The following is a 24,783-nucleotide window of genomic DNA, read 5'->3' on the forward strand; positions in this document are numbered from 1 at the left end:
TCTGCTGAATAAAGTTACTCTGTGCTGACAAAAAGAGACAGAGAACCCTAGGGAGAACCAGCAGCATTCTCTGGTAGGAAAAGGGAGTGTGGTCATATATGGAACCAACAGGAACAAAAAATCTTCACTATCTGCATACATTTCTGATTCATCTTGAGAGTTAGCACTCTGTATTTTTCTGGTAAATGTTTCTTTTCTAGCTGCTTTAGTGTGCCAGCTAAATTTCCCTTTGTATACAATTGCTCCTTCGGCAGTTCTCTGTAACAAATAATTTAATTGAAGGGACAAGGGATTAAACCTGGGCCCTTCTGTATGCCAAGCAGACACTCTGCCACTGAGCCACAGTCTGTCCCCTTTGTGGGGGGAGCTGAAGGATGAGCCAAAGGGAGATGCACCTCTTCTCTGATGGCTCTGAACAAAAACTGGCAATCTAGTCACTCATAGTTTGTCTATTCAAGTTTAGAAAATCCAGGAATAGCATTGCGGTGCCCAATCCCATCACATCAGTTACAAGTAGACCTTCATCATCCACACTAGGCCCTGGGGCCGTTGCTATTCATCGGATTGCCAGACTGTTTGGGGGGCTGTCACTTGATCTTGCACCCACTGATTGGCTTTTTGGATGTGGGAAACCACTCCACAGCCATCACCCATTCTGTTGGCAAGGTTGCCATTTGCTGATTTGCCAGACTATTTGGCTGGCTCTTGCTGGGTCCTGCACACATTGATTGGCTGTTTGGATATGGGAAACCACTCCGCAGCCACCTCCCAGTCTGCTGGCAAGGTTACCAGAGTCGGCAGGGCCAGAAATGGCTGCTGCAGTTTCTTTAGGTAGGGAGGAATGACACCTCTTTTTGGCACACTTTGAGCCTCTGATTCTTTCGCGCTGGGACTAGCAGCGATTGTGGTCTCTGAGCGATTTGTACCGCTTGCACCAATGAGACTACTGGAAAAGGTGGTGAGGGGGTCTTCTAACTCTCCTGAGAGAAATCCGTTGTTGCCCTCACTGTTTTCCATTTTAGAGCAGCTGAGAAGCTTGTTCTGTAATGTAGTTAGATTTGGAGAAAATGGCTGCTGTGGCCAATAAGCTCTCTTGACTGAAGAAAACTTCCCCAAAGTTTCTTCATGTACATAACACGAGACAGAGATAGATTAGTGAATAGATTCAAAAGGAATTGAAGAAAGGTACAAGAATAAGAATCTAGAGATAGAACTGGTTAGAAAAGAACGACATAAAAAGGGAATAGCCTATTCTAAATAGCTCTCCCTGTCAAGGCAGGAAAAGAACTGAGGAGATAGGTGACTCCTACTAGGAAGACAGGAAGTAGAAAAAATTTGTTCCAGCCTCCATCACCAAGATGTCCTTCGACTCAAAGGGAAAACACAACTGAGCTTTCTACTAACTGGACCTTCCTCATGCTTGCAGAAAAATCTTAAATGTTAACAAAGTACACTGGAGAGGGTTTTACCCCCCCCCCAAGAAACACACTCCACAGAAGAGTTTTCTTTACATATTCAAAAAGCGCACTCCCCCTCACTGCAGCAGCTGGCCCAGTCCCCCTGGGGGAGCCCAGCACCACTAAAAGTAAGGGACAGGGAAGGGAGGGAAATGGGTTTTTGGAGAGAGGGCAGAAAGGGATGTTTGGGAGGGAGGGGAACACAGGGCCAGGGTCTGGGAGGATCAAGGGAATAGATGCTTCCTCACAAGGGAGGGAAAAAGCAATGTGGTTGCCTGCAATCCCCCCATGAGTTTCACGGGCCACCCAGCTTGTAAAATAAGATTCTGATGTGACAGTAATATCTTAAAACACATTTAAGGAGGGCGTGGCGTCGCAGCGGAGAGGAATGGACGCATGTTAAGAGCGCTCCGACCCTCCTGATCCCAAACCCTGCTAATAAACACCACAAGAAGGAAAAAGTAAAAGAAAATAATGCTTACAAACCCCATCAAGAAAAAGAAAAACAACACGAAAGCGGTGAAAAACTTACAAGCATTCTTCGCGACCCCGGGAGAGCCGAAGGGGAAGGAACGCGGCAAGACAGAGGAAGCTAAAATGGCGGACCTCATTGTAAAAAACGGCGCGACTGAGGTAAATCAACCAGAAAAATATTTGGACCCCCAGCTAGCACAATTAAAGCAGGACATTATAGATCAAATGGCCAAACTCATTAATCCGATCACAACACAACTCACGGACATAAAACACGACTTACAAACAGTTAACCATAAAGCTGATAAAGCTATGGAAGTGAGTGTGAAAGCTCTACAGGACGTCACAGACATGCAAAAACTAATTACAGAACAACAAGACAGACTAATGAAACTCGAACTAAATGCCAGGCAAAATCAGGTTAAGATAAGGGGGATAGATGAACAGCATACGTATAACACAGATCTCACAAGCTTTATTGCCAACTGGCTAGCTAAGCAATTAAAGCTAGAGGAAGGAGTCTATCCCTATATCACAAAAGCCTATCGTGTGGGACCCTATCACCAAAATAAAAATAAGGACCGCCCGAGAGATATAATTATCGAGATACCAGATCAAAGAACAAGAAGAAAGATAATGGAAGAAGCCAGAACACGAGGATCATTCAAATGTGAAGGCAAATTGGTATATATTTTTGCTGATCTACCAAAGGAAGTACTTGCCAAAAGAAGAGAACTCAAGCCAATTTCTGAGACTCTGCAAAGAGCGAACAGAAGATATAAATGGCTGGATCAATGCAAACTTATGGTCTTTCATCAAGGCAAAAGGTATACAGCAACAGATATAGACACGGGACTGGAGTTACTAAACGCAGTCGGGCTGGAAACGCCGATGGAGACGAACAAGCAAAACCAAAAAAGAAAATCTTCTGAACTACTATCCCCTCAGAAAGGGAGCAAGATCCCCATCAGAGACACTTGAATTATCTCATCATTGTCTCTCAACGTATTGGTAAAATGATTGATAGTATAACAGCCTGTTTAAATAAGAAGTGGTGTAACTGTAGATAGAAGTACAAACTCAGAGGTTTTTGGGGGAGGGGGGGCTCTTAACATAGCTCATATAGATCTGTTTAGCTCTCATAAGTGGATAAGGAGGGAGGTTGATTTCCACAACCGGTGAGTGAAGTTAACTCATCAGTTTGAGAGGGCTAACCTTGAATAAATTTTAATAGGAATATAGTACATTGATAATATAATCAACGAAGTGATATGTTTAGTTCATTACGGTACAAGGTGGTAATAGGGAGGGAGTGAGGGTGGGGGTGAGGGTGGGAGGGAAGAAAAGGGGGAAAAAGGGAGGGTGTTGGAATAGTTAATTAGTTGCATATACCAGTCATATAGATTTATATAGTTAGCAATCTTTATATCAAAAAACAATACTTGTTAAAAAAAAAATAAAAAAAATAATAATAATAATAAAAAAGAATATTTATATATAAATATTACAAAAATTAATAAACAAAAAATAACAATAAAAAAATAATAGCAATAATTTAAAAAAAAAAGTAAAAGTAATAAAAATTTATATTCTATAGTTCATTGATATAGTTCATTAGTATAGAAGGGGAGAGAGGGGGTATAAGAAAGGGAGGGGGGTTAGGGTGGTTACAGGGAGGGGGAGGGGGAAAAAAAAAAAACGAATACAAGCAGTTCAAAGTTCGCAACGAAGATAGGAAACCAAGAGAAGGAAAGGTCATAAAAGGGAGAAAGAACAACACTACGAGGTACTTACACAGAGAGGAATTAAAACAGTACTAAGAGGTGAAGAGATACAAGTGGTTTTATTGGACTGTACTCTAAATAATTTGAAAGGTTTATGATACAAGGAGAATAAAGAAGAATTGTATTAATAATATATATACACCGATTTGAAGAGAGTGGTTTAAACAGAATATCTTTGAAACAGCATTCTAGGGAAAATATTGTGATTATAGCAATACCTTTTTAAATAAGTTCCCCTTTTTTTTTTCATTTTGAGACGGATTAATCAAAAAAACCGGTATTATAATGTATGCTTGTTTATAATTGGGAAAATCCAACTTGCAGTAGTAGTTTATACTTCAGACTATAAAATATAAGCCAAGTCGGAAAACATAGAGTGAGTCAACAACAATATAGAAAACAAGAGTAGAACTTGAGTAATTATTACAATCAAGGATAGAAATGTGTTCTAAAATCAAAACTTTATCTTTCAATGTTAGAGGTTTGGGAAATCCTGTTAAAAGAAGGAGAGTGATTTCGAATTTAGCTCATACTAAAGCACAAATAATTTTTCTACAAGAGACCCACTTGCGGTATAATAATACTGATTCATTGAAAGCTAGGTGGCTACAAGCACAATACCATGCACCTGGTAATTCCAAATCAAGAGGAGTAGCCATCCTAATCGCAAAACATATACAATTTCAACAAACAAAAACTCTCAAAGACAAAAAAGGCAGATACATCTTTGTTAAAGGGAAAATAGGGGAACATAAACTTACACTAGCCTCGTTATATGCTCCCAATATACACCAATTAGACTTTATAGAGGAAGCATTGCAGAAATTAACTACATTTCAGGAAGGAGACTTAATAATCGGGTGTGACTTAAACTACATAATAAACCATCAATTAGATAAATCGAACTTCAATAACCAAAACACAAAAAATATACACAAAACAACAAAATTAGCAGCTATTTTAAAGAAATATCATTTAATAGACACTTGGAGACACTATCATGAAGGAGAAAAAGATTTTACATATTTTTCACAAAGACATAACACATATACAAGAATAGATTACATATTAAGCTCCAATACTATTATAGATAAGGTAGAGGAAATAGAAATTGGAAATAATACAATCTCAGACCATGCATGGGTAACAATGACACTCAACCTAGATGACAAGACACAGAAAAGCAATCAATGGTGCCTACCAAAGCATTTATTATTTAATCAATACGCAACTAAGGAAATTGGGAAAATAATAGAAACAGCTATTGCAGAGAACCTATCTAATGAAATTGGGGCGCACATACTTTGGGACACAATAAAAACAGTGACCAGAGGTCACATAATAGCTCTTACAGCAAAAATCAATCGAGAAAAACTGAAACAAAAGCAAGAGTTAATAAATAATATTAAGGCTCTAGAAATCAAACACAAGTCAACAGGTAGTAAAAAAACATATAGTGAGCTCCTAACGCAAAGGAAAATCTTAGAGACCTTGGAAAGTCATACAATATATAAACAGCTGCTGGCTGCTAAGCAGACACACTGGTCCAACTCTCCCAAAACTCTTCGCATTTTAGCATACAAAGTAAAACAAAGAAGGTCACAAAATAATATCAACAGAATTTATAACAGCAAAAATGTCATACAATATAAATCAGAATCAATCCTCAAGGTCTTCAAAGACTATTACACACAACTATATTCTTCAAATAATCCTGACCCAAAGAAAATAGCCTATTTTCTAAAATCACTAAAAAGTCTCAAGAAATTAGAGGAAGTACACAGAACGCTTCTTGACAAACCCATCACTATACAAGAAACAATAAATGCAATAAAAAATGCTAAAAATAATAAAGCAACAGGACCGGATGGCTATCCGGCAGAATTTTATAAAAAATATACAAATTTATTAGCAATACACCTGACTAATTTGGCCAACTCAATTCTAGATGTAGGTAAAATGCCTCCTACCTGGGAGAGAGCTGACATTATTGTGATTCACAAACAGGGAAAAGACCCTTTGAAATCAGCATCCTACCGCCCCATATCGTTGCTCAACCACGACTATAAAATTTTCACTTCCATCATAGTGAATCGTTTAAACACATTCATATCTAACTACATACATACAGATCAATCAGGATTTATACCAAAAAGAGACATTACAGATAACATTTATAAATCACTAAACCTTATAGATCATTGTACTCACAACAGCATGGAAACTATTTTGTTATCATTAGATGTCGAAAAAGCTTTCGATTCGGTAGAACTATCATACCTCTTAAAAACACTGTCATACATGGAATTTGGAGAAAAATTTTTAAATATAATTAGAGCAATTTATCATCAACCAATAGCAAATATTAAAGTAAATGCTATGCAATCAGAAAACATATATATAAAAAGAGGCACAAGACAAGGATGTCCCCTATCTCCCCTATTATTTGCTCTTGCCCTTGAACCCTTCGCGGCTGCCATCAGAGAAAATGATCAAGTAAAGGGAATAAAGGTTAATTCCGCAGAATTCAAAATTAGCTTGTTCGCAGACGACATGTTGTTATACATAACTGACCCATTAAACTCGCTGCCCTATCTCTCAACCCTACTTACAAATTTTGGAGCAATATCAGGATTAACAATTAACCAAACAAAATCTTATTACCTTGCCATTAATATCCATAGTAAAATGATCCAACAAATAAATAAATTATATAATTATCAGTGGTCTCCATCATACATAACTTATTTAGGTGTTAATATCTCTCCTAACCTAAATGAACTGGTAAAATTGAATCATCTTAAATTAACAAATCAAATTAAAACAGACATTACTAACTGGAACAAATTAAAACTCACGTGGTATGACAGATTTCATTTAATAAAGGCTTTTATATTACCAAAATTTCTCTATATGTTTAGAGCGATCCCTCTTACCATAAACAGATCGCTAATAGTACAATGGCAAATACTGACCAATAAATTCCTATGGCAAAACAAACATCCGAGAATTGCGTTTAATACTATGAGGAGGAAATCACTAAATGGAGGTTTCAACTATCCAGATTTATCACTATACCAATCAGCAGCAAGACTGGCCAACCTCTTGCAAATAACATCTAATTCAACTCTGCCGGATTGGATTAAAATTACGCAATCCTCATTAAGGCATCATGACATCACAGACATAATTTGGAATAAACCAATTAATAGACCAAAAAATATTAAAACCGGTCTTGTGATATCGTCTATTTTAAAGACGTGGGACCAAAGTAAGAGCAAATTAGTCCCAAAACTATCCAGATTCTCATCATTTATAAATCAAGAATGGTTCTTACCGGGATGGGACCGGCCCCTCATTCTAACACTGCGACAGGCAAAAGTAACCAGACTAATTGACATCACCACACAGTCAGGACTATTAGAGAAGGTAGATATAGAGAGAAAACTAAAAAGTAAACTACAATGGTTTAGCTATCTACAACTTTTGCACATGACGGAGAAAATAAAACTAAGGAACATCATGAAAGAACCTCTGACTGAATTTGAACAAATTTTAAATTCCTCCTCACAACAAAAAAAAGGGATGATAGCTCGTCTATACAAAATACTATTAAACGCAACGGAGAACAAGCAATTAAGTTGCCAAAATAGCTGGAGTAAGGACTGCTCGATTGAGAAATCCTCAGAGGCTTGGAATGAGGTATGGTCATCTGGCATATTTACCTCAAAAGTCATTGTAACAAAACTTCAAACATTCAAAGTGATACATAGATGGTATCTAACCCCCCAAAAGTTAGCATTGATATCTAATAAATCGTCCCCTAAATGTTGGAAAAATTGCGGTGAAAAGGGAACCTTTGCCCACTGTTGGTGGGAATGTAAAAAAATTAGACAATTTTGGGAGGAGATATTAATGAAAATTAAAGACATTACTAATTATGAACTTCCTTTTGACCCGAAAATGATTTTTCTAGACCTATGGGGAAATTTGCATATCCCTAAAATCAGAAAGGAACTCATTGCATCACTCTTTATTGCAGCTAAGAGTACTATTGCAACAGTCTGGAAATCAAAGAGACTACCAACAATTGAGACTTGGTTCTCCAAAGTTTGGAATCACTTTATTTTAGAAAAAATAAGCAACGATATACAAAATGCAGAGCGTTTCACAGAAAATACCGGTTTTATTGATAAATGGCTCCCTTTCTTGGAATATATAGAAGAACACAATTTGCAGCCCAACTCAAAAATTTTCCAAGTTATAACAAACAATGGTTACCTCTCGTTCTACTAAACTAACTGTATATTTGAGTCATCATAAAGAGTTATTATTGTTAATTCTCAAGAACACAAGGTTAATAATGTATTGTAAACTAAACTTTTGATCTGACTTGAAATGATGTTTATGATTGTAAGTTATATGTTGCAACAAAATTCAATAAAAATTAATAAAAAAAAAAAAAAAACACATTTAAGAATACCTACTGAATTCATTTTATAAGACCTTAGACTGCAAACATATAACTGCTATATTTATTTGCATAAGATGCACCTGAAACTATTCAAAAGTGGTCCAAAAATGAAAAACTTACTAAAGAATTTTTTTAAGTTAATGTCAAACCAAAGAATTAGAACATACTTTATTCACATTACTTTGACACATTTGTATCTTTCTGTCCATCTGAGGCACTCAAGGCAAGATGCATAGGAGTTTATCACTCACAACCACACTCTGAAGGTTGAGCAAGCATCACTGGTCTAGGGTCACATAGCAAGCTTCACTGAGAAGCAGAGATATAAACACAGATCTCAATACAGTACTTTATCTAGTACACTCTCTTGGCTTTCCAACAAACCTGAACTGAAATCAAATTTGTATTGGTTCTACTGCCATAGATTTGAAAACCACCAAGTCCTATTACAATCTAGCCATTATTACACCTAATCCTATAACACAGAGCGTTGGCTTAACACCATCTCAGAACACACCCTTCAGACCTATATATTATTCCTAGCGTGCCCACAGTCTCTTCTGAATGAAATAAGATACTTCAACGGGACCTCCCTCAGTTTATTCCCCAGACACTATTCTTGGCACCACCAAGTTAAGTAACCATCTTCTACACAGCAACTATCTTCTTTTACAAACTTCATTGACTCAGCAGTCATAACAAGCCACACCCCTTCATGAACAGTAACAAGGCATATTCATGAAAGTTGTATATTCATTAAATACCCAGTTTTCCTGAAAATGAACAACCTGTTCTAACAATGAACCAAAGCCAAGCATTTAATTATTTGATTCATACAAACACAAGGAAAGGGTATGGGATCCAACATGCTCTACAAATATTTTTGTGCAGCCCATGGCCTAGAGATAAAATTACAATTTCACCAATACATGGAAACTCTTAAACTGCAGCATCCTAAGTGACTAGGGGGTTCTCAACTGAGCAGTCCCAGTTAGCATGTTACCACTAGTAACATGCTGGACTAGTTTCAAGTTCTGCATACACATGTGATAAATGTATGACAATGGATTTCAAAAAAGTAAGAGCTTTCTGTAAAAAAAAATGGGATTGAGAAAACTAAAAATCAGAAATCAAATAAAGGAAATCCCATGTTCTTCAAGTGAATGATGATTAAGTCACTGTCAAGATTAAACACCAAGATGGAGAGACAGAAGTTCCAACAATAACTAAGCCTTACTTCAAGACAATTGGCTGTCTTGGTGCCAATTCTATAAAATTGTAGAATTGAAAATCTGAGCTAAAGACGTAGAACCATGGGGGGAAACTGAAATTAGCTGTCACTTGGTGTCATTAACGGAAGTCTGTACTAAACACAGGAGATGGAGAGATATGCCAGAACCATAACACTCTCAGTCATGAACACATAGTCCATAAAGGTAAGAATGAGTTAGAAAAATGGGAGAAGTAGGTGTTGTCAAAGGATTGGGTACAATGGAGACAAATGAGAGATTCTATGAAAGATGCATGAAGCCTGCATGCAGGTTTGTTGTACAAGCCTACATGGGTTTGATTCTGGCATAGATTTAAGCAAGTGGAAGAGAAACTTCCTGCTTCCCTATTCCACTGCAGCTCACTGATCTCCACAAAATGCTCCCAGGCAATGACACGGGGGAGGGGTTTGCAGCAGGAAGGGGGAAATCCGTGGACACTGCTAATTTAGACATGATCCATCCTAGAATCCTTTGCTGTATACACACACACACACCTTGCAACATGTTCACAGAGGAATGTGCTTATACATTATTTCCTAACATTTGAGGAGACTACAGACTTACTAAATCCAAAATGCAAATACCTCATTACTAAAGAGATAGTAGCAGTTTATGAACTGCCTGACCCACAAGCACTTGAAAGCAATGAGACAAAACCTGCTGAAATACAAGTATTCTACAAAAACAATTGAGACTGACTTCCCAGTAACCTTATTAGGATAGGGATATAACCTAAAAGCATTAGTTTCTTCTGTTCTTATGGTATACGCAGGCTTTTCTTAGAATTTTCTAACAAAGGTAAGATCTCCTTAGGCAAATCTGGAACCAACGGTATTTAATCTGAATCAGATTTAAGCAGCAGACACAGATCTAAACAAACAGAAAAAGTCTCAAATTCTGTCTGAAGAGAGAAAGAACATAGTAATGGTCATAATGCCCTTACATAAATCTATATTGGAGTGACATTTATAATACTGTGGGTAGTTTGGGGCACTGCCACTCTCACAGAATGTGAAAAAGGATAAAAAGAGGTAACTAAGATTACCAGAGAGCTAACAATTGGACTCAGAAAATTGTAAAAAGGACGGGGCATTGAGTTTAGCAGCTTCAATCTTAAACTGAACCATTCAGTTCCACAAAGCCATGGGATCTTACTTATGACATGCCTACAGAAGCTTGGTTAGCTAGCATGTACACAGCTTTCAGGTCAGGTCACAATATCCTCTCATTTAAACGAGAAAGCCCATGCACAGCATACACACAAATCAATAGATTCAGAGGAGTGAACCGTGTTAGTTTGTAGTTGCAAAACAGTAAAGTCCAGTAGCACCTTTAAGACTAACCAACTTTATTGTAGCATAAGCTTTTGAGAACCACAGCTCTCTTCTGACAAAGAGAGCTGTGGTTGTATTGTCGAAGGCTTTCACGGCCGGAGAACGATGGTTGTTGTGGGTTTTCGGGGCTGTACTGCCGTGGTCTTGGCATTGTAGTTCCTGACGTTTTGCCAGCAGCTGTGGCTGGCATCTTCAGAGGTGTAGCACCAAAAGACAGAGACACTGAGAGATCTCTGTCTTTTGGTGCTACACCTCTGAAGATGCCAGCCACAGCTGCTGGCAAAACGTTAGGAACTACAATGCCAAGACCACGGCAATACAGCCCGGAAAACCCACAACAACCATAGAGCTGTGGTTCTCGAAAGCTTATGCTACAATAAAGTTGGTTAATCTTAAAGGTGCTACTGGACTCTTTACAAACCAATTGCTACATGTTGGAATAATCCCAGTACAGAAGAAACAAGCTGTTGTAAATGATAGTACTGTAAATTCTTATCTACACTGTAGATTTGGTTCTAGAAATACTTATGGTGATCTACAGTGACTACAACAATTTAGCATACAGTATGCAGAACACAGTTTGCAACAGTTAATACCACCATTTTCTCCAAACTAACTTTAGTCTTAATTCAACCCTGACATATCACTCAAAAGCAATATTCAAGTGTTATATCCTCAGTTTGAGATGCAATTATGGCCCACATAAGATCTTTTCCTCCCCTTTTACTTCATATAGATAACTTGTTTTTTCCCTCCAAACCACAACAGTGTTTAATAGCATATTTCACTTATGTCTTTTGTTGCTTGTTTTAACCATCTTGCAAATTCACTGTTACTACCCCAGAACTGTTACTGAAGTCACAAAAAGACACTAAAATGTTCCACGTTAATCAAGTTAAAATCAGATATGGAGATAAGACAACAGACGCTGTGTACAAAAGTGACATTGAGTCCAATGTTTTAATGCATGTATTTGCAATTCAAATGTCATTTCAGGCCAAAATATTGAAGTATGTTGGGGAGAATTAAGACTGGCATTTATTCTTTGAGAAGAAGTCCAGCAGTATGAGTTAAGAGCTATTTTGAACTTAAGCAATAGTATTAAATACAAACTTTGAAGTTGAACTGCTTTAAAAATGTAAGCTTTCTGTCCTTTCAATGACCAAATGCCACTTTCAGAAGTTCTGTATGCTGAACATTCACATGTAGGAGTTTGATGATTCATTTATACAAGCAACCAAGCATGAACTAACCTCAGCAGAACCCAGATTGTTTATCCTATAAACTCCTTGAAGATATACTTAACCCACGAACACTTCTGGAAGACTGTTCCCAGATATTTTTCATACAAATAGGTAATTTTTCCTTATGAAGAACCAAAACATGTAACTCCAGGGTATGTATTTTCAAATAAAAGTCTACACACATCTGCTGTGGAAAAGCTATACAAGAACCTGCACAGCAATAGAACATTAGTTATGTTTACATATTTCCTGGGAAAAGTTCTAAGGTAATGGTCCTCTCATCAAGTTTCTTCTTCCTAGTAGTAGCAATAGCAGCAGCATATTCACCCATTCACCTTTACAATGGACTGCAGTAACTTGCACACAGGCGAAAACACTGATTTACAACTATGAAAGTTGTTATTCATGAAGCTGCACATTCTTTCTTGTAAGTGAAGGCAAGCCAATATTCCCAGGAAATTTCTATGACAAAATGTTCCCTAGTATAAAACCACAAGGCTGGAAGTTCAATCCTCATCTTGAAAAATGCTAGGATGATATTAAATTATACACATTTGAAGGATATCTTTCACAGATTTAATGCTAAAGTTATCACACACTGACATTCAAGTTCTACTGGGATCTGAAGAATCTGCAATAAACTCATCGTAGATATTAAAGAATCTCTTCTGATACAGAATTACTAAAAGCTATATCACATACCTTATTTTTGGAAGGAAAGGAGCCTACAAATAAGATTTCATCTTGTCTAGTATAAAATCAACAGCCAGACAATCCATATCTATCTAAACGTGTACTTTGCAACAGAACAATCCTACTCTAACTAGTAAACAGACCCAAGTAAGAGAGATTAGTTTTATTTTAAGGAAAGCAAGAAAGCTGACAGATGTTCACATACCAGAGGTCAGATGAAATATTCTGCGGCAGATCTATATCTAAATATTTTCTGAAATGCATCACTTGAGCATATAATGTTTATCATTTAATTGTAGAAGAAAAACCAACATGAATTACACATAAAATTGAAGAACCAGAGTGATGTAACTTCAAAGTAGCTAATCAAAATATATGGCATAGAAAGGTGACTACTCCTACCTTAGTATCAGAGAGCTACATTTACAGATAGTCAGAAAAGAAGCTTCATGTACCATCCACCTATGACTGCTAGGAGAGTACAAACTACATCTGGGAAAAAGGCTGGATTTTTGTCCATCCAGCTAAATCCGGCTTTCCAATTTCAAATTAGAGAATGCCAGACTCAGCCTGAGAACTGGGACCCATATCCCCAGGTAGATCTGGGTAAATCTGGGAAACAAAGCTTCAGCCTCTGGCTGGCTCCTTCCTGCACTTCTCCCACTCCCCTCCCCCCCCCCCCCCCGCAAGAGGTGAAGGGGAGGAGGGAGGCAAGGGCAGGAGAGAGGCAGAGTGAGATAGGGAGAGAGGAGCGAGAGCCCAATCCATGCAGGAGCTCTCCTTGTCTGTCTGGCTTATGGGAGTGACAGTAGTTCAGACGGGCTAAATTGCAATGGTGTCCCTTGCTTCAATTTGGCTTGGGTGGAATTCTCTGTTTTGACATGATTCTCTGGTTAGATGTTGGAGCCCTTGATCCATTTGGGTCGTGAAGGGATTCCATTCATTCCCTTGTTTCAGTTTGGTTCTGTTGGTGTCCCCTTACATTTGGGAGTGTCCTTTGACCAATGGCAGCCTTGCTCCTGAGTGTGTCTGTGCCTGAGAGTCTGCTTGGAAATGCTTCCCCTATAGGAAACAATGGAGAGTGGCTGGGTAGTTTGTCCAGGGGGCACTTGAGTTTTGAAGGGACTTCAGTTTGATTCTGTTGGGCTTTCTGTGATTGATGTTGCATTTGAGAATGTTTGTCTTGCTCTCGCTCTTGGGTGTTTCTGACTGAGAGCCTGTTTCCCCATAGGAAACAATGGAGAGTGGTTGGGGGCACCTTTTTCAGGAGCCCACAGAACTGGAACTCAGGGGCCAATCTTCCTGCAAGTTGGGTGTTCTTTAGAATACAGTCAGGAGTAGGTTCCCTGCAAATCTGGTGGAGTTTGTTTGAAAAATGCCACCCTCCCAGCTCCCCCAAATAGTGTTCCCCATAGGGAATAATGGCTGGATAAATCTGTCTTAACCAGATCAGGAATCTGGGATTTAGGGGGGGGGGGAGCCCTGAAACACAGATCTAGATTACTCAGGTGGTTTGTGTTTTTTTGGTACACACCCCTAATGACTGCCTTCTTCACACTTCTCTATACCAGAAATGTGTGACACACATTTCAACATGCATGTGTTTTTGTTTCTAAATTCCAATATATAGTTTTTCTTTTCATTTAACTATAGTGTTCATTATATTTAACTTTTTCATATTTGGGAAGTTACAAAAAGATGTTTAGACATCTTTAGGTTCAGCAGTTTAATTTAAATGAGAATTAATATATTTTAAACAACTGATCTTTGATGTTAATGCTTTTATTGTACACTTCGCTGAATAATCAGCAAAAAAAGCAAATTAAAAATGTTAAAAATAACTAAATCTCTAACTAAGAATTACTAATGTCCAGTATTGAACACTAAGAATTTACACTCTTACACTTCTTAAATATACCAAATTTCAAACTTTGTTGATTTAAACAACAAATAATGGGTTTGCTCAGCTAAGGGTGTCATGTTTTTATCAGCACACGGCATGGTTCCATTGATACAAATGACATCACTGCTAGCAAGACGCACTTTGGGCTGACAATGCCCTTAGCAAAGCAGCAGGATACAACTCAGTGTTCTTAAAGTAGTAGAAGCAATTTAGGTTTGAACTATCAGTATGGTATATACTGTAGTTCTTTTTTTTCCCCCAGAGTTTCTTTTTACTTCTCTAGAAAAAGGAATTTCCCATGATTTCAAATTTCCAGGAACTTTACATCAATGCAGAGGGTTTTAGCTCACACAAACTGAAACATTAGCTCCCTCCTGTGCTACACCAAAGCTTCAGACAACAAAGTGATACACACTTGCACGTATACATATAAGAGAGGGATTGTGGCACTGGTAAACTAGGGACTCAAGGCTGAAAACTAAAGGCTGCACATAAAGCAGTCCAAGTTAACTCCCAAACCAAATTAAGGAAGGGATACGCTCTGTCCTCCTCCAACCTGGTACACAATCTTCAAGTTATAATCCCTGGTTTCTTACTGCATCATTACTTCTTTCATCTATATGTTATCTTGATGTCTGAAGTCTTGGTTGAGGGCAGCAAAAATAATTGTAGAGGAACTGATGTAATCTTAGTTTGTGTGAATATGCAGAGATGTAAAGATTCCAAAAACACTGAATATAAATAAAATCTCTCTGACAAAAGGAATCATTGGGAATAAATTGAAGTGATTCAGTAGAGATGTAGACAAATCAAAAGTAAAGGAAATGCATCCTGTATAACACACCAATCAGAGCATAACGTATCAAAGGTAGTTGTATTTATAAAGGTCACAGTAATTCATGTAGGTGCCAGATTAACCTTTATAAATTCTTAAATTCTTAGCAAATCCACATGGGAAGGTTAGAGAAGAGGGGCTGGCATATATTAGTACAGAAGACTAGTACAGTGGTTCCCAACCTGTGGGACATGGATCCTGGGGGACTGCAAAATTATTGTAAGGGATCCATGAATCCATCCAGGCGGGGCAGGTTTCCACATTCCTCACCTGTGCTTCCCCCCTGGGCTCACCTCCACAGCTGCCATGTCCCCCCATTCTGTGTTGGGCCAGCTGAACTTCATCCATCAATCTGCTTCTCACAGCACAACCACACCTATCAATTGTGTCTACCAGCTCCAAGCACTCATCCAAGCAAGCAACATCAGGCCAGCCTCATCCAGATGCCCCAATGGAAAACTGCTCTCATGAAAGGAAGTGCAATCGCTAAAGCTATGGGGGGAGCAGCCAGGCATCCTTTGATCATGGCTGGAGCCTGTTCAATTGAGAATTCTACGCATAAGGGCAAGATTCAGGTCCAGTAGCACCTTAAAGACCAACTGGATTTCCAGAGTATGATTCAACAATCAGAGCTCCCCTCTTCAGATAGGTATTCTTGTAAACTTATACCCTGGAAATCTAGATGGTCTTTAAGGTGCTACTAGACCCGAATCTTACTCTTCTACTACAGATCAACACAGCTACCCACCTGAAACTATCCATATGGGACATTTTACTTTGTACTTTAATCGTTACTTGCATTAGATTTCAATTCCTCTGAGCTCCTTTGGGAGCTAGCTTATCAATGAAAAGCAGGGATAAAATAAAAATAAATAAGCATCTGCCAATTGTTCTATCAAGGAGTGAAAGTTCAGTGTACATCCAAGCAAATCCCCATGAGTACAGACTAACTGTTAACTGTTATCAAAGGGATCTGGACTACAATATATTCATATACACGTTAAACAAGGCAGGCACTTCTATTAGAAAAATGCATCTGCATCCACAAACAGGCAGAAAAAAAGTATACAAATCAACTGCATGGATTAAGCAAAAGGAAAGATAGCCCAAACTGCGTAACTTAAGTCATTCACAAAATACATAACATGGGTTTCTTTGTTCAAATATAAAATAAGCCTATCCCAACAAATGACATTCAACTAGATAAAACACGCAACTTCTATGTCACCTAGCCAATACAAGTTGTTGATATGACTTACAAAAGAGAAGATGTTGTATAATTAGAAAATGTACATTTAAAAAAATCAACCAATAAAAACAGAAACTCAGAATGGCTGGATAAACAAATAAGTCTTCATTTAGGGCCAAGCAAAATAGATGAGAGAAGGGCATTCTCTATGTGGACTGCCACAACTGAAAAGGCCTTTTCTAGTTATGGTTCTCTTTATGTATGATAATGGAGGGAGATAAAGCAGGGCCTCAACCAAAAATGTTAACAGATGTGCAGGTGTCAACAGAAGAAGGCTGTCCTTTGGATACTCTGGTCCCAAGCTATTTATGCCCTTAAATTTAACACCTAGCACTTTGAAGCAGCTTAGCAATTCTATTATTCAAACTTGCCAACTGGTAAATTGGTCAGAACACTTCAGTTATCTTTCCTTTCAGCTGATTTGCTAGTTAGATAAAATGCCAACAGAAAAATATCTTCAGCTTTTTATTATTCAGATCTATAATTTAGCATGGGACAGTCAATTAGGAACATTCTCATACTGCCAGAACTAAATCTGTAAATCTAACATTATGACAAATTCAGAATAACTGCACCACCACACACTGGCAGATAGGTGGCAATCATACCATATTTATATTGCAATGCCAACATCATCATCTGAACATCTTTCTAAGAAATCTTTATGAAGAATAAATGATTAGGTTACTACGTATGTGCACTGTCCCATCCCCCCTTCCCTCACGAAAACTATTATAGGTTGAGAAAAAAAACTGAATAGCAATTCTATCAAGTAATGCGCTAATTGACATTTCCTTAAGTTTTGCTAAAAGTTCCTTATCTGTACTTACTATAGCCCATTACTTGCTTGTGCACAATATATTCCAAGAAAAATACTCAAACTGAATAATACACGTTGCTGCACTGATCCAATAAACTAAACAGAGACAGCACAGGTTTGTTAAGAGCTGTTTACTGAAATGGAAACAAGTCACCCTAGTTGCAGTACCATGGACAGGGTACAGAAAAAGTACACCCCCACCCCACCCCCAAGCTCACACACTACATTGAAAATATGGCTCTGGCAGTTAAGAGAGCTGCTAGGAGAAGCAAACTGGTCTATTACCAAAGCTTAATAATAAAGTTAATTAAAATGAACTGAGTGAGTTCTAAAAGCTGGGATCACTTCTTCCTGTCTGGGGATGTCATCATGTATTTTAACTCAATGGATGACCAACCATTTGGTCTGGTGCAGTTCTTAGCACAAAATCCACTTGGCATGGATAACATTCTAAAAACATTGTAGTGACAGGCAGAACTGAAGCACACCTTGCAATATTAAAGTTACATTAGAGAACAATACCTTTGATGATTTATTGGGAGGGGGCTGTAGGCAAACATGACTACAACAAGACTCCCCTTATTGGTAAAACTAACAAAAACAGCTACTTTTGTTAACTTGTTAAGCAGATTCTACGCTACTTGCCAAGTTAAAGCAATGTTTTTCTTTTAAAGTTACTTACTAAATATACAAAAGCCTACAGAATTAAAAAATGCAGTAACTATCCCAAACTATCCCTTCTACTATACTACACAGGAAACAAAAAAGTTTGTATTGAAGTCTACATTTCATCCTTTCAGAAAGTACTTGCCATCCAATATTTTCTGCCAATAACTAATCTAGACTACCACAACTCATAACAATTAGTAAGCACCTGTCAACTTTATTATGCTGCCTCAACATGCCCAGCATTTTAAGCCTTAGAATCAAACTGTTATGGATGACATTTTAAACCCAAAGAGGTCAAAGCATTTCATTAAGCTGCCTGATACAAAGCTTGCCCCTTTTTTACCTACAACACTACCCTCTCCAAGGTCTCAGGTGAAAATATTTCCAAGTCTGGCTCTCCAAAATCCTTCTACTTGGAGATATTGGTGTATATCCAATCAAGTGTCTGCAGAGTTCATTTCCAAGAAGGTAGTGTTTCACTAATGCAAGAGTTGTTGCTCAACTGATAGTACCAGACATGATTCTTGTGCCACTGTGAGCAATTACCACATCCCTCTTTGAAAATGCACTGTTCAACTGCATTATTGCAGTTCAACTGATTTATAAATTACAATTACTATATAAAGATACATTTTTCTATCGCTGCTTGCACAAACAGAAATAAGTTATTGGATACAGTGTTCTCTCTATCTCTAAGCTCTGGCCATTCCTAGTAGATGTAATCTGCCTTAAAAAGTTGGACTATAAATGAAGAAAATCATCCAAAATAGTAAAACAATGATCAGATACAAGGTACAAACTACCTGTATACCTATTCATGTAACATTACACTTTTAAAAGCTTGAACATATCACACTAACACTACAGTATTTTAACAAGTACTCACTTTCTAGATTCACACACAAAATATGTAACTGATAGGTACTTTTGTTGGAAACTAATCTTTAAGGGGAATACTTTGCACTACACAAAGCCAGAAGGACCAACAATATTGGTTCCATCCATGCCTTGCTTTCACGAAAGCCATGTCAAAGGCAAAGAGTTCTTTAACACATACGATGGATGCACACAGCAACGAGCTTGGCAGAGCTCTCCTGTTATGCACACTAACAGGCAAATAGGAACAGTGATGAAGAATTCTGTTAAACTGTTTAAAAATCTCCAGTGTCATTTGCATTAGAGACAAAAATAAGGAAGACACAGCCCAGTTTGAGACTGAAGGTAATGCTAACGCCTAACATAAAATGTCTGTTTAACAGAACATTTCAGAAGTTTTGTAAAACCTTCTATTACATTTCTAGAACTGGTGAAATACTGCAAAACTTCAACGACACCCTGAAAAAGTACTACTCCACGCAAGTCAGGTTGATGCTATAATGAGTGATATTAGGACAATTTTTTTTCTAAGCAACCAACAGGAGAATATCATCCTTCCTCTAACATCAAATACTGAGTTATAATTTTAGAGTTGTGTATTTTATTGTGCAGGGTTACCTAGAGAAGATACTACTGTTGTCTGTGTGTTCTCTCCTTGAAAAGAGACATGTTTTAGATGTGTAAGTGAATGACAAATAAACATCTCTCCTAAGCATCAATTCCATAGCAGATGGGCATTTAACTCTACTAATTATATTCAAAAGATACTTCCTGTGACAGGGAAAGGATTCAGTTTCTATTTCCCTAGTGTTCTATTGGGGGAGAATGACTGGATTACACTTGCTTTGAGTTTCTAACACTGCTATAAATCCCATTATGCTTCCAGCAACCAAAAGAAGTAATGAATTCAACACAGCATTATTTGAGAAGACTTCATGAGTACAGAAGGAAAAGGCTGCTTAGAACTCAAGCACTTTTTCCAGTGATGGACTGGTTAAAAAATCCAGAAGTAAGAGAGCTGCATAGTGCTGATTTATGGACCACTTGTATTGTGCAGGATGACCAAGAGAAGAAGGTGCTAGTGTTTTCTGAAAGTGTTCCTCTCCAGCCTTTTCCAGTTGAAGAATCATTCAGGTGAGAGATGGCAGGAAAGATGCATGAACTGAGTGGTGAATACTCTGAAAAAAATCAGACACTTTCCAAAGGTTATTTTTCCATGTCAGCAATTGTTTCCATTCTAACAGGACACTGCAAACTTTCAAATAGAATTAAAATGGCTGATTTAAGACTGCCAATCTACTCTTGAGTAGGCAGATACCCCCTGAAGTAACCTTGAACAATAATTTATTATGAACCTTATTGTTCAGCAGTACTGCTCACTATAAAGCTTGCATTAGAATTAAATTCTCAATATAGACATTTAAAAACAGCATATATGATTTGGATATATCCTGTCTGGCTTTCAGTTAATTAAAAATGGAAGCACATATTTTTAAAATAAGATTTCAAGTAAAAAGTGATGCACCTTAAAAATGATCATCAAAAAAGATGTAGAAATATTAGATAGAGGAAAAACATGGTATATATCTGATTAATCATGCTATGAAAAATGCAAAAGCAGTGTATAAGTTTATTCTGCACACTAAAACCACAAATTGTATTTTACTTCTGGCTAATATGAACTGATTAGACTAAAGATGTTCGCGGTACATATGACCTCAAAGATACAAATGAAAAAATTGAGCAGCCTTTTAATGTTTAAAATATTCTCAAAAAGTAGCCAAGAATAAAACAATACTTTTCAGTCTTTGTGCCCCCATACCACACAAAGACCATTCATTCTCTTTCAGAACAAACTTTGCTTGTATTTCTGCCAAGTCTAACGGGAAAGTGTTTCTAAAGGAATACATGTGTTACTTGTGTTTATGAAGTCAAAATCAACAGAATGATCAAATCACTAAGCTATAACGCATCTGAGTACTACATTAAGTATTTTTTTTAAAAAGTCAACTCTCTAAAACTACAGGATTTGAGTCCAGTGGCACTTAGAGACCAACAAGATTTTCAGAGTGTAAGCTTTCGAGAGCCAGCACTCCCTGCTTCAGACACCATTCTACCAACTGTAAGCTACAGTGTACCTACATTCCATCAAACATGGTATATAGTTTATTCCATTATTCCTTTCATAAATTACAATTTCAAGACAATAGTAATTGTATAAAAATATAATTTCAGTATTCCCATTTGTTTTTACTGCATCTATAACCAAGCCAATCTGAATGTGGTACCAAGAATTTAGTGAAAATCATCTGATTTTTTAAAGTAAATACAGAAGCACAACTATAACATGCATATCACCACTCCTACAAAAGTCTATATAATCTGAGGTCATAAGTAACATTTTGAAGTCACCAAGATTTCATTGCTTAATTCCATGTTTAGCAGCGCGGAATAGAGTCAGTACACCAAACAAATACCAGATAGCATTCAGGCACTGGTTACTAGCTTCAGTATTTTTCTTGCTTACATCAGACACAGGATGTGTCCTTCCCTGGAATTACCTTCTCTCCTGAAAAGCCTGTATCATTATAAATATATATGCTAAGAAAACCATCTAATTCTTAAAATGAAAAAAGGGACAAACAAAATGAGCATATTAAAGTAGAAAGAACTGGGGACTTTCAACAGAAGGAGCAAAGCCCTGTAACTTAATGTTTACACTCAATAAAAGAAATAGATTTTTTAAAGACAGGAAAGCCATAAACGAAGGGAAAGTTTCCCAGGAAAGCCCAAAGGCCTACCAAGAATAACGCAAAGGGAACGCGCACACAGTTGATCGCCACCCCCCACCAACACACGTGCTGATCTTGAGGAACCTGGGCATCTTTTTCCGCCTCTTTCAGCGCACGAAGGGAGAAAGGGAAAGATTTCCAAGCATCCCTTGTAAAAGATCCACCAAAGAAGCGTCGCCTCCAGCAATAGGCTCGGTTCACTCTCACTATACTCCACAGACACGCCGGTCGCAAGGGGGATGCGAAACTCCTGGGCCGGAGCTCTCCGCCCCTCTTTGCTGCCGGGCCCCCACGCTGAAGACCCTCAGCCTGGACTCGGGATCCCCTACGGGCCCCGTCCCTCCAGCGGTCTCCCGGCCCAGACGACCAAGCCCCCGACAAGCCCCTTCGGAAGGGCCGGTGGGCCCCGACTGCGGGCAGAGGAGCCGCCCTAACTCGCCCGATCCCCTTCCTTCCGTCCGGCCCTCCAGCGGCCACTGACGAGCTGAGGCAGCTGGCAACGAAGAGGGGGCCCGAGGCCTGCAGGCTCCCCACGAAGCCTCCGCTCTTTCGTGGCCAGGCAGCCCCGGCTCCCCTAGCCCCTGCTATGGCTGCTGCTCCTCACTCACCCGCCTCGTCGTCTCTGCTCCACGGCGACCGGCTGTCTGGCGGCGAGGGCGGCGGCAGGGCTCTCCGGCACTCTCTCTCGCCCTCGCTCTTCTGTGGCAGCGGGAAGGGGGCTCGGGGCAGCGCCTCCGACGACCTTTATGGGAGAGACGGGTAATCGGCAGGCTCTACGCGCTCCGCTGCCAGACCGGCCACCATCTTACATTAGGGAGAGACTGCCTGCCTGCCCCGGACGCGGCTGCCAACGCGCGTGCGCACGGTCCAACGGAGAGGCGGGCGGGGGAAGGAAAAGGTCGGACGCGACGGCAGGGAAAGCATGACGGGACTTGTAGTCTTAGCGAGGGGAGGGAGCGGCTGAGCGCCTGCGGGGCATCTGGGTTGGCCGGCCGTGAGCATGCTTTCGCCTTTGGATAAGCGAGAGTCGGGTTCAGTCGTACCCTAGAGACTAACTAGATTTACAGAGTAGGAGCTTCCAAGACTCAGAGCTCCAAGGGAGCTGGAGCCTTGGAGCTCTGAGTCTCGAAAGCTCATACCCTGGGAATCAAGTTGGTTTCTAAGGTACGACTGGATTCGACTCTTGCGCTTCTGCGGCAGACCAACACGGCCACCCGTGTTCTTTTGTGAAACTATAGCAGAACAGCAAGATTCGCACCCAGTAGCACCTTAAAGAGCAACAAGATTTCCAGGGCATGAAATTTCGAGAGTCCATCTTCTTGAGAAACTTTCTCCCGAATCTTGCTTCTCCTTTAGTTTAGAGATTCAAAAGGGAGGCTGACAGCGAGCTGCTTATGGTGCGATTCACAAGCTGCTGAAGTGGATGCGTTTGTTCTCGTGTATTCCAAGAAACCCATGGGGCTGAACTAGCTTGGTGGCGCCTTCAAGGCTTCCAGGTCGCCTTTGGGGATTAAATCCTCCGCTTTCCGTGGCATGTTCCCGAAGAAGCATCTCTTCCTCGAAAGAATAGACCCCCCCCCACCCACCCACCCACCCACCCACCCACCCACACACACACACACACACGCTGATCTCAAGGATTGCAAGGGGGAAAGGGTCGTGGAGAAATGGAATGGGCAGGATGCGATAACGCTTCGGGAGCGCTGACCAGCTGTACGCTCCGAAGGCTGTAAAATACGCTCTTCCCCGTGCAGTCCTCTACGATCCGAGCATTCCCCGCCTTCGAGTCCCCAGCTTTGAAAGCCAAAATTATATTTCAGTATCATATCGCAACATTTCAATATTTCAATGTTCAGGTGCACTTGTAGTGATACATTTTGCAGGAATTTTTCTACTCCATGTTCGTTACTGTGTTGAGGTTGGGTTTTTTTGCTGGGGGCGATGGTTACAGACATAATGGGTTAGACGTGAGTCGGTCCCAGAAGCAGTTGCTTCAGGAAGCTTTGTAAGCGTGGGATTTTACTGTTGCTTGCTTGGAGTTTTTAACATACTAGAGATAACACAAATAAGGTATTTTACTTAGGATAGATGGTTAGTCTTTGCATCCAATAAGTGTTGGCATGCATAGGTTCACGAAATTAATCTTTTGTGAAATCAGCTTTTGTGTTTGATTTGATTGCTTTTGCTAGAATAATGTCTCACATCAATTGTGGAATAAATATTCATTACCTTTAACCATGCTGCCTTTCAGTTCCATTTATTTATTTACTTCATTCATACCCCACTTTTCTCCCCAATGGGGGTCTCCCCTATTTCACTTTATCTTCACAACAATGCTGTGAGGTAGGCTAAGCATAAGTGGCTAGTACATAAGTGGCCCAAGGTAACTTAGCAAGCTTCCATGTCAGAATGGGGTTTCAGCCTTGGGCCTCTCAGGTCCTAGTCTAACCACTATAATATGCTCTCTCTTTAATGCTCTATCAGCTTATCCCTGTTCACTTTTCCAGTTCAGCCATAATCTGACACTTCACCACATCCCCACTAACTACTTTCTGTTTTTAACCAGAAAACTAGAAAAATACATTGGATGGCCCCTCCAGCATCACTTTGCTGTATCCTATACTTAGCAGCAACTAAAAAACACACTAGCACGCCACAAGAATAAATGCTGCAATAGCCCATTCTCAAATACTCAGCTCCTCATCCATCATAAGGCTGGTAGATAGCATTCCTAGCAGATGGAGAACACGCTTAGCAACTGCACAGTCTAGGCAAACAAATGCACAGTGAAAACATCACTCAGTCAGCAGAAACCATATCACAACAGCAGGGTTGTTGGTGGAGAAATAACATTGCCCTCAGATTTCTCTCTTCTTCAAGCAAGAATAACTCATTTGACTTATTTAGT

General features: G+C 39.2%; 1 protein-coding gene across 7 annotated transcripts in view; it reads right to left on the reverse strand.

Moving 5' to 3' along the window:
- CNOT4 (CCR4-NOT transcription complex subunit 4) overlaps nucleotides 1–22,672 on the reverse strand; it is a 107,006-nt gene extending 84,334 nt beyond the window's left edge. For 6 of the 7 annotated variants that reach the window (XM_054989093.1, XM_054989088.1, XM_054989086.1 and 3 more), the window contains exon 1: nucleotides 22,484–22,564. The gene's annotated coding sequence lies outside the window, so the exon portion shown is untranslated. Of the gene's footprint in view, nucleotides 1–22,483 lie in introns of all 7 variants that reach the window. The other variant, XM_054989091.1, reaches the window with a different exon arrangement.
- Between the last annotated feature and the right edge of the window lie 2,111 nt (nucleotides 22,673–24,783).

This window comes from Eublepharis macularius, chromosome 9, assembly GCF_028583425.1.
Source record: "Eublepharis macularius isolate TG4126 chromosome 9, MPM_Emac_v1.0, whole genome shotgun sequence".
Taxonomy (NCBI): domain Eukaryota; kingdom Metazoa; phylum Chordata; class Lepidosauria; order Squamata; family Eublepharidae; genus Eublepharis; species Eublepharis macularius.